Here is a 10,448-nt window from a genome sequence, read left to right as displayed (position 1 = left end):
TTGTTGAGACTGTCAGGTTTTCTAGATATAGAATCCTGTTGTCTGCAAACAGGGCTAGTTTGACTTCCTCTTTTCTTGTTTGGATGCCTTTATTTCTTTATATTGCCTGATTGCACTGGCCAGGACTTCCAATACTGTGTTGAATAGGAGTGGTCAGAGAGGGCATCGTTGTCTTGTGCTGGTTTTCAAGGGAAATGCTTCCAGCTTTTGCCCTTTTAGTATGATGTGGGCTGTGGGTTTGTCATAGATGGCTCTTATTATTTTGAGGTATGTTTCTTTAATACCTCACTTATTGAGACTAGGTATGAATGAATGTTGTATTTTATGGAAAGTCTTTTCTTCATCTATGGAGATAATCATGTGGGATTTTTTCTTTAGTTTGCTTTATGTGATGAGTCACATTTATTGATTTGTATATGTGGAACCAAACTTGTATCCCAGGGATGAAACTTGGGATCATCCCAGGGATGATCATGATAGATAAACTTTGATGGGCTGCTGGATCTGGTTTGCAGGTAGTTTGCTGAGGATTTTTGCATCAATGTTCATCAAGGATATTTGCATGAAGTTTTCTTTTTTTGTTGTGCCTCTGCCAGGTTTTGGTATCAGGATGATGCTGGCCTCACATAATGAGTTAGGGAGGAGTCCCTCTACTTCAAATTTTTGAAATACTTTCTGTGGGTATGGTACCAGCTCTTCTTGGTACATCTTGTAGAATTCAGCTGTAAATTCATCGGGTCCTGGGCTTTTATTGGTTAGTAGGCTATGTATTACTGCCTCAATTTCAGAGCTCATTATTGTTCTGTTCAGAGATTCAATTCTTTCCTGGTTCAGTCTTGGGTGGTGGTAGGTGTGTTTCTCCAGGAATTTACCAATTTCTTCTAGATTTTCTAGTTTATATGCATAGAGGTGTTCATAGTATTCTCTGATGGTTGTTTGTGTTTCTGTAGGATCAGTGGATATTACCACTGATACAACCCCCTTGTCATTTCTGATTGCATTTGTTTGAATCTTCTCTTTTTTTTATTTATTAGTCTACCTAGTGGTCTATTTCATTGATTTCTTTTTTTTTTTTTAAATAGCTTCTGAGTTTGGTAACCTTTTGAATGGCTTTTCATGTTTCAATCTCCATTGGTTCAGCTCTGGTTTTGGTTATTTCTTGTCTTTTGAAAACTTTGGGATTTGTTTGCTCTTAATTCTCTAGTACCTTTAGTTGTGATATTAAGTTGTTGATTTGAGATCTTTTTAACTTTGTGATGTGAGCATTTAGTGCTATAAATTTCCCTCTTAACACTGCCTTAGCTGTGTCTCAGAGATTCTGGTATCTTGTATCTTTGTTGTCTTTAGTTTCAAAAAACTTCATTATTTCTGTTTTAATGTCATTATTTGCCCAAAAGTCATTCAGGAGCAGGTTACTCAATTTCCATGTAATTGTATAGTTTTGAGTGAGTTTCTTAGTCATGATTTCTAATTTGATTGTGCTGTGGGTCCAAGAGACTCTTATTATTTTAATTCTTTTGCATTTGCTGAGGAATGTTTTCCTTCCAATAATATGATTGGTTTTTGCGTATGTGTTATGTGGTGATGAGAAGAAAGTATATTCAGTTGTTTTTGGTTGGGGAGTTCTGTAGCTATCTGTCAGGTCCACTTGATCCAGAGCTAAGTTCAGGTCCTGAATATCTTTGTTAATTTTCTGTCTCAGTGATCTAATATTGTCAGTGGCATGCTAAAATCTCCCACTATTAATATTTGCAAGTCTACTTCTCTTTGAAGGTCTTTAAGAACTTACTTTGTGATTTTTGGTGTTTCTGTGTTGGGTACATATATATTTAGGACAGTTAGATCTTCTTGTTGAATTGAACCCTTTATCCTTGTTTAATGCCCTTCTTTGTCTTTTTTGATCTTTGTTGGTTTAAAATCTATTTTTTCAAAAACTATTATTGTAACCCTTGCTTTTTTATTTTTCTTTTGGTTGGTATGTTTTTCTACATCCCTTTGTTTTAAACTTATGTGTATTGTTTCATGTGAGATGGTTCTCTTGAAGGCAGCATACCAATGGGTCTTGGTTCTTCATCCAGTTTGCCACTTTGTGTCTTTTCATTAGGTCATTATGATGTTACATAGTTATTTTGCATAATTGTTCACATGGTGGCTTTATAGTGTCACTGATTTGTGTTCCTTAGTGTGTTTTTATAATGACTGACAATGGTCTTTCTTTTTCATATTTAGAACTTCCTTCAGGAGCTTTTGTAAGGCAGATGTGGTGGTGACAAATTTCCTCAGCACTTGCTTGTTGAAAAGGATCTTACTTTTCCTTCACTTTTGAAGCTTAGTTTGACCAGATATGAAATTCTGAGTTGGATTTTTTTTTCTTTAAGAATATTGAATATTGGCCCCAATCTCTTCTGGTTTGTAGGATTTCAGTTGAAATGTCCACTGTTAGTCTGATGAGATTCCTTTTGTAGGTGACTTGACCTTTCTCTCTAGCTGCCTCTAAGATTCTTTTAACCTCTTCATCTATTGTGATATGAATGCTTATGGATTGCATTATGAAATTTTGTAGTGTGTTTTTCAGCTGTATATATTTGGTCATTTTCTTCTCTCTACTGGCTACTTTGTTGGTCAGCTCCTATAATGTTTTATAATGATTTTTAGCATCCTTGCATTGGGGTTCAACATGCTCCTATAGCTGAATGAACCTTGTTCCTAACTATATTCTGAATTCTATTTCTGTCATTTCAGCCATCTCAGCCTAAGCCCAGTTCCAAACCCTTGCTGGAGAGGTGATGCTTTCATTTGGAAAAAAGATGGTACTCTGGCTTTTTAAGTTTTCAACATTTTTGTGCTGTTTATTTCTCATCTTTGTGGGCTTATCTACCTTCAATCATTGAGGCTGCTGACCTTTGGATGAGTTTTTAGTTCCTTTTATCCTATCTGATGACCTTGAGGGTTTGATTGTGGTATAAGATGGATTCAGCTAACTGGCTTAGTTTCTGTGAGATTTTAGGGGACCAACACTCAGCTCCCAACTCTCAACTGTGTGCTCTAACTCTGGGGCACTTGCATTGGGCCTTCGTTCTTTGACTCCTCAAGGTTTGGAGTCCACTGTGCTGGGGGGACTGAAGTGTGGCAGATGAAGCAGAATGCTAGCGGATGCAGGGATGCCTGCTTTCCTGTGGGTGTTCACCACAGTGGCAGAGGCCAGACAGCTTGGGACGAGTCAGAATTCTCTGCTGAAGACCATGTGCTGTATTGCACTGAAGGTTGTGTTGGCATGGGGCAGTGTGCTGGCTGGCACATATCTGAATGCCTTCTCTGTGCTCTCCAAGTGGTAGTGATTGCTCAGGGTGTGGGAGGATCCCGTGTATTCTGCACAGTGTGTTAGTGCAAGGGCTGGGCACTAGCAGGGGATGGGCTTGCTGGCTCTGTGCCCACCAAGGCTCACTCTGCAATGGCAGTCAGTAGAGTTGAGGCATACTGAACTTCTGCATACTGGCAGGGCAAGTAAAGCAAAGCTTGCCCATGCAAACACTTGTCAGCAAAGTGATGTGGAGATTTGTTGTGGGCTGGGGGAAGATGCGGTATGGAGAGGGAAACGTGGACTGGTGTGCAGCCATAGCGGCTGCCTCACTGGAACTCTCTTATAAAGATTACATTAATATTTCACTGAGTTATTTATCAGGGGGTCTCATTTTTAGTATAATATTTTGTGTGTTTTATTATTTCACTGACATTCACATATTTTACACACATTTTAAACTGACTATTAAAGATGCTAGGATATATATTAAAAGGGGGAAAATTATACCATGTTAGGAACTTATATTTTTTATTCAAATTTTAATTTCCTGTTAAAACTTCTGCACAGGCCGGGCACGGTGGCTCAAGCCTGTAATCCCAGCACTTTGGGAGGCCGAGACGGGCGGATCACGAGGTCAGGAGATCGAGACCAGCCTGGCTAACACGGTGAAACCCCGTCTCTACTAAAAATACAAAAAACTAGCCGGGCGAGGTGGCGGGCGCCTGTAGTCCCAGCTATTTGGGAGGCTGAGGCAGGAGAATGGCGTAAACCTGGGAGGCAGAGCTTGTAGTGAGCTGAGATCCGGCCACTGCACTCCAGCCTGGGTGACAGAGCGAGACTCTGTCTCAAAAAAAAAAAAACAAAAAAAACACAAAACTTCTGCACAATTGCCATGTTTGATCAGAGAGGAATGAGCAAGAACATTGTGATGGTGCAGAAGGACTCTCTGGGTATTTTTTCTGCTACAGCTTTAGCTAACTTTTTCAAAGCACTCTCATAAGAACCAGATGTTATCATTCTTTGTCCCTCCACAAAGTCAACAAGCAAAGTACCTTGAGCTTCCTAAAATGCTGTTATCATCTTTGCTCTTGACATGTCCCCTTTTTTGACTGGACTACTTCCACCTCTTGGTAGCCATTGCTTTGATTATGCATTGTCTTCAGGATTGCACTGGTAAAGCCATGTTTCATCTCCTGTTACAATTCTTTGAATAAATTCTTCATAATCTCTATCTCAGTTGTTTAAAATTCCCATAGATATCTCCCCTGTTTTTTGTAACTTTTCTAGGTGACACAGTTTTGGCACTCATTGAGTGGAAACTTTGCTCATCTTTAACTTTTCATGAGGAATTATGTAAGCTAAATCAATTAGGAAGTCTATGGTAGTGGCTATTGTTTGTGCTGTTGTCAGTTCTTTTCAATTAGGTCACAGTCAAGATTAATTTTTTCCTCACAGGTTGATATGGATGGTCTGCCACTGTGGGCTTTGTATTTAACATTACCATATCCCTTCTTAAAATGAGTTACCATTTTTAAACTGCTGATGTCTTTGGAATATTGTCCCCGGAAGCTTTTCATTGGCATCAGTGATTTCACCATTCTTCCACTCACTCTTCACTATAAATGTGATGTTTGTTCCTGTCAATTTTTGTAGGATTCACGTTGCTATGATAGGGGCTCTTTTCAAACCAATGTTTTATCCTGCTTGTTGCCTCAAACTAGATCCTCTTTGAACATGTTAGAACAAGTTAGTATGAGTTTATATCGATGCAAATTTTTTTATATTTGGGCATAGTTTTTTCATAATACCCATTTTTCATGAAATTTTTGAACAACCCATTGTATTTCTCTGAGCTAATATTATTGTAGTGGGAAAGGGGTGTTGGAAAAAAAGAAAGTAAAGTATTTTCATATACATAAAAGTGCATTAGAGTGGGGAAAACACCTGACTCTTTTTTCTAAAGATGATATCGAAATATGCACCTGATTATACAAATAGAAAACAGAGAATAAACATTAATAAAATAGTAAACTATAGTTTTGCTTTCACATTTACAAGGGTAAAATAGAATGAAACAACCTAGTCAGTTGATAAAAAGGGAAAATTCAATATGTAAGAAATATTTAATTAACATAGAAGCAACAAAGTCAAATTTATAAGATAATGCTACATGTGAACGAACTGAATTTTCTCATTATAAGAACAAGACTATGAGATTGAATTAAAAAATACAACGGAGTTTAAGCACACTTAAGGTAATACATAAAGTTTAAAGATAAAGCAATAGACAAATTAACAGGAGACAAAGATAAAGATTATAAAAGTGTCAGCGGTAATATCAGACATGATATTAAAAGTCTGAAAATGAAATAAAATACCAATGAATAATAAAATGAGTGTATTATAAAGAAGATATGATATATAGAAGATAATATATGAAAAAGATAAACTTCTTTTCAATAGGCCACAAAATAGTTGAATCTGTTTGTAGTGGAATATTTCAATTACCCACCTTTAGGCTTAGAGAGAGACAGGAAGAAAATAGCCATAAAAATAAGATGAATAGCTTCTTCTCCGAGAAAACACCAAATGGCATATGACGCCAGTGCAGCAGGGGGGCCCGGAGGCCCTGGTGGCCCTGGGATGGGGAACCGCGGTGGCTTCCGCGGAGGTTTCGGCGGGGCCAGGATCGCGGGGTGGACTGGGCCGGGGCTGAGGCCGCGGAGCTCGCTGAGGCAAGGCCGAGGATAAGGAGTGGATGCCCGTCACCAAGCTGGGCGGCTTGGTCAAGGACATGAAGATCAAGTCCCTGGAGGAGATCTACCTCTTCTCTCTGCCCATTAAGGAATCTGAGATCATTGACTTTTTCTTGGGGGCCTCTCTCAAAGACGAGGTTTTGAAGATTATGCCAGTGCAGAAGCAGACCCGTGCTGGCCAGCTTACCAGGTTCAAGGCATTTGTTGCTATCGGGGACTACAATGGCCACGTTGGCTTGGGTGTTAAGTGCTCCCAGGAGGTGGCCACCACCATCCGTGGGGCCATCATCCTGGCCAAACTCTCCATTGTCCCGGTGCACAGAGGCTACTGGGGGAACAAGATCGGCAAGCCCCACACCGTCCCTTGCAAGGTGACAGGCCACTGTGGCTCTGTGCTGGTGCGCCTCATCCCTGCACCCAAGGGCACTGGCATCGTCTCAGCGCCTGTGCCCAAGAAGCTGCTCATGATGGCTGGTATTGATGACTACTACACCTCAGCCCGGGGCTGCACTGCCACCCTGGGTAACTTTGCCAAGGCCACCTTTGATGCCATCTCTAAGACCTACAGGTACCTGACCCCTGATCTCTGGAAGGAGACTGTGTTTACCAAGTCTCCCTATCAGGAATTCACTGACCACTTTGTCAAGACCCACAGCAGAGTCTCCGTGCAGTGGACCCAGGCTCCAGCTGTGGCTACAACATAGGGTTTTTATACTAGAAAAATAAAGTGAATTAAGCCTGTTACAAAAAAAAAAAAAAAAAGGTGAATAATAAAACCAATAATGTTCAAAAATTAGCTATACATAGAAGTTTATATCTCTTGAAAAGTTAAGATACTTAATTTGTATATTATGAGGAATTTGTAAAAATTTGTCTAAAATTGGCCACAGAGGAAACATTAAGATATTTAAAACAAGGGAATTTCTAGGCCACATTCTCTAATTCTTACCAAATAAATAAATAAGCACAAGAAAAATAAAAGCTAAAGTATTCTGAGGTTACTTGGGAATTAGACAATTATTGGATCAGATTTTTTTTTTAAGTAGGAAAATTACATATCTAGAAAGCACAAAATAAAAAATAAAAACACAATACTTTGTGACATAATTGTAAGAACACAGGAACAGTACTTCTCTGAGGAAAATGCATTATGAATGTCTTATAAAAAAGAAAAACAAGGCTGGGCACAGTGGCTCATGCCTGTAATCCCAGCACTTCAGGAAGCTGAGGTGGGGGGATCACCTGAGGTGGGGAGTTTGAGAGCAGCCTGGCCAACATGACAAAACCCCATCTCTACTAAAAATATAAAAATTAGCTGGGTGTGGTGGTACACGCCTGTAATCCCAGCTACCTGGGAGGCTGAGGTGTGAGAATCGCTTGAACCCAGGAAGCAGAGGTTGCAGTGAGCTGACATGGTGCCATTGCACTCCAGCCTGGGCAACAGAGCAAGACTCCATCTCAACAAAACAAAACAAACAAACAAAATGTACAAATTATTTTATGAAATTAGAAAAACAATTACAAAACAGTGCAAAATAAAGTAGAAAGAGGACATACCATATAAAAGTTAAAAATTTTAAATTAATAAGGTAAAATATAGAAAATAGTAAATGATAAAATCAAAGCTGTTTATTTAATAGGTATTATATAAAGAAAAACACTTCAGGAGACTTATTAAAAATAAAAGCATGTAGGAATAGGAACAGCTCCAGTCTCCAGCTCCCAGTGCCAGCAACACAGAAGATGGGTGATTTCTGCATTTTCAACTGAGGTACCGGGTTCATCTCACTAGGGAGTGCCGGACAATCGGTGTTGGTCAGCTGCTGCAGCCCGACCAGCGGGAGCTGAAGCAGGGTGAGGCATCACCTCACCTGGGAAGCTCAAGAGGGAAGGGAATCCCTTTTCCAAGCCAGGGGAACTGAGACACACAACACCTGGAAATCAGGTAACTCCCACCCCAATACTGCACTTTACCAAGGGTCTTAGCAAATGGCACACCAGGAGATTATATCCCACACCTGGCCGGGAGGGTCCCACACCTGTGGAGCCTCCCTCATTGCTAGTGCAGCAGTCTGTGATCTAATGGCAAGGCAGCAGTGAGGCTGGGGGAGGGGCGCCCGCAATTGCTGAGGCTTAAGTAGGTAAACAAAGCCGCTGGGAAGCTTGAACTGGGTGGAGCCCACAGCAGCTCAAGGAGGCCTGCCTGTCTCTGTAGAGTCCACCTCTGGAGACAGGGCACAGCTAAACAAACCAAAAACAGCAGCAGAAACCTCTGCAGACCCAAATGACCCTGTCTGACAGCTTAGAAGAGAGCAGTGGATCTCCCAACACGGAGGTTGAGATCTGAGAATGGACAGACTGCTCAAGTGGGTCCCTGACCCCTGAGTAGCCTAACTGGGAGACATCCCCCACTAGGGGCAGTCTGACACCCCACACCTCACAGGTGGAGTATACCCCTGAGAGGAAGCTTCCAAAGCAAGAATCAGACAGGTACACTCGCTGTTCAGAAATATTCTATCTTCTGCAACCTCTGCTGCTGATACCCAGGCAAACAGGGTCTGGAGTGGACCTCAAGCCATCTCCAACAGACCTACAGCTGAGGGTCCTGACTGTTACAAGGAAAACTATCAAACAGGAAGGACACCCACACCAAAACCCCATCAGTATGTCACCATCGTCAAAGACCAAAGGCAGATAAAACCACAAAGATGGGGAAAAAGCAGGGCAGAAAAGCTGGAAATTCAAAAAATAAGAGCGCATCTCCCCCTACAAAGGAACACGGCTCATGGCCAGCAACGGATCAAAGCTGGATAGAGAATGACTTTGACGAGTTGAGAGAAGAAGGCTTCAGTCCATCAGACTTCTCAGAGCTACAGGAGGAATTATGTACCCAGTGCAAAGAAACTAAAAATCTTGAAAAAAGAATAGAAGAATGGATAACTAGAATAATCAATGCAGAAAAGGCCATAAATGAACTGACAGAGATAAAAACCATGACACGAGAAATATGTGAAAAATGCACAAGCTTCAGTAACCGACTCAATCAACTGGAAGAAAGAGTATCAGCAATTGAGGATCAAATGAATGAAATGAAGCGAGAAGAGAAGTCTAAAGAAAAAAGAGGAAAAATAAATGAACAAAGCCTTCAAGAAGTATGAGATTATGTGAAAAGACCAAATCTACGTCTGATTGGGGTGCCTGAAAGTGAGGGAGAAAATGGAACCAAGTTGGAAAACACTCTTCAGGATATCATCCAGGAAAACTTCCCCAACCTAGTAAGACAGGCCAACATTCAAATTCAGGAAATACAGAGAACGCCACAAAGATATTCCTCGAGAAAAGCAACTCCAAGACACATAATTGTCAGATTCACCAAAGTTGAAATGAAGGAAAAACTGTTAGGGACAGCCAGAGAGAAAGGTCAGGTTACCCACAAAGGGAAGCCCATCAGACTAACAGCAGATCTCTCGGCAGAAACTCTACAAGCCAGAAGAGAGTGGGGGCCAATATTCAACATTCTTAAAGAAAAGAATTTTAAACCCAGAATTTCATATCCAGCCAAACTAAGTTTCATAAGTGAAGGAGAAATAAAATCCTTTACAGATAAGCAAATGCTGAGAGATTTTGTCGCCACTAGGCCTGCCTTACAAGAGACCCTGAAGGAAGCACTAAACATGCAAAAGAACAACTGGTACTAGCCATTGCAAAAACATGCCAAAATGTAAAGACCATTGATGCTAGGAAGAAACTGCATCAACTAACGAGCAAAATAACCAGTTAATATCATAATGGCAGGATCAACTTCACACATAACAATATTAACCTTAAATGTAAAAGGACTAAATGGTCCAATTAAAAGACACAGACTGGCAAACTGGATAAAGAGTCAAGGCCCATCAGTCTGCTGTATTCAGGAGACCCATCTCACATGCAGAGACATACATAGGCTGAAAATAAAGGGATGGAGGAAGATCTACCAAGCAAATGGAGAACAACAACAACAAAAAAGCAGGGGTTGCAATCCTACTCTCTGAAAAAACAGATTTTAAACCATCAAATATCAAAAGAGACAAACAAGGCCATTACATAATGGTAAAGAGATCAATTCAACAGGAAGAGCTAAGTATCCTAAATATATATGCACCCAATACAGGAGCACCCAGATTCATAAAGCAAGTCCTTAGAGACTTACAAAGAGACTTAGACTCCCATACAATAATAATGGGAGACTTCAACATCCCACTGTCAACATTAGACAGATCAACGAGACTGAAAGTTAACAAGGATATCCAGGAATTGAACTCATCTCTGCAGCAAGCAGACCTAATAGACATCTATAGAACTCTCCACCCCAAATCAACAGAATATACATTCTTCTCGGCACCACATCG

At 40.6% G+C, this 10,448-nt stretch overlaps 1 pseudogene; it reads left to right on the top strand.

Annotated features, from left to right (window-relative positions):
• The first annotated feature begins 5,890 nt into the window (after positions 1 to 5,890).
• Positions 5,891 to 6,813, top strand: LOC693486 (small ribosomal subunit protein uS5 pseudogene; annotated as a pseudogene).
• The last annotated feature ends 3,635 nt before the right edge of the window (positions 6,814 to 10,448 follow it).

This window comes from Macaca mulatta, chromosome 4 (assembly GCF_049350105.2).
Source record: "Macaca mulatta isolate MMU2019108-1 chromosome 4, T2T-MMU8v2.0, whole genome shotgun sequence".
NCBI lineage: Eukaryota > Metazoa > Chordata > Mammalia > Primates > Cercopithecidae > Macaca > Macaca mulatta.
Note: the sequence above shows the minus strand (reverse complement) of the source record. Positions and strands in the feature narration are given on the sequence as shown.